The following is a 684-nucleotide window of genomic DNA, read 5'->3' as shown; positions in this document are numbered from 1 at the left end:
TTAATGGATTTGCAGAGTCATACATTTTAATTTTACTAGTCAGATGGACATTTTCAGTTAGCTACATGAACTTTAGCTACAAGTTTATTAAAAATTCACATTTTAATTTTACTGTTAGAAGGACAAATCAACATTTTGTTAAACTTTAGCTTCAAGTTTACCTAAACTTAACATTTAAATTTTACTGTGAGATGGACAATTAAAAATCACATTTCTGAGTGAGGGTTTTCTAATAAAGTGCAGATATAATGTGTAAGCAAGGGCTCCACCATGACACATTTTCAATGAGACATTTACAATAATTTACAAGGCATTACTTTTACAAAAAATAAAAAATAAAATAAAAAATTGGAATGGAATTTTAAAATATATTGATACAAATATTTTTTCTAGTAATATATTTTTCTGCATTCACATTGCAAATATCGTCTCGGTTACGTATGTACCCCTCGTTCCCTGAAGGAGGGAACGGAGACGTCACGTCGGTGACCGACGAATTGGGATCTCGCTTAGAGTGACCAATCTACTTCGAGTGTAAACCAAACGAGCCAATGTACATTGGCATGCGATTATTGCATCCAGCTGCTGCTGATCACAGCGTGAGTATAAGTAGGCAGCAGATGCAGCGCATATTCAGGTTTTCGCTGAGGAGCCGAGCCGGTGACCCGGCCGCTCAGCCGTGGC

This window comes from Sinocyclocheilus rhinocerous, unplaced genomic scaffold, assembly GCF_001515625.1.
Source record: "Sinocyclocheilus rhinocerous isolate Xijiao unplaced genomic scaffold, SAMN03320098_v1.1 scaffold880, whole genome shotgun sequence".
NCBI classification, from domain to species: domain Eukaryota; kingdom Metazoa; phylum Chordata; class Actinopteri; order Cypriniformes; family Cyprinidae; genus Sinocyclocheilus; species Sinocyclocheilus rhinocerous.
The sequence above is the reverse complement of the archived record's forward strand: the minus strand, read 5'-3'. Positions refer to the sequence as shown.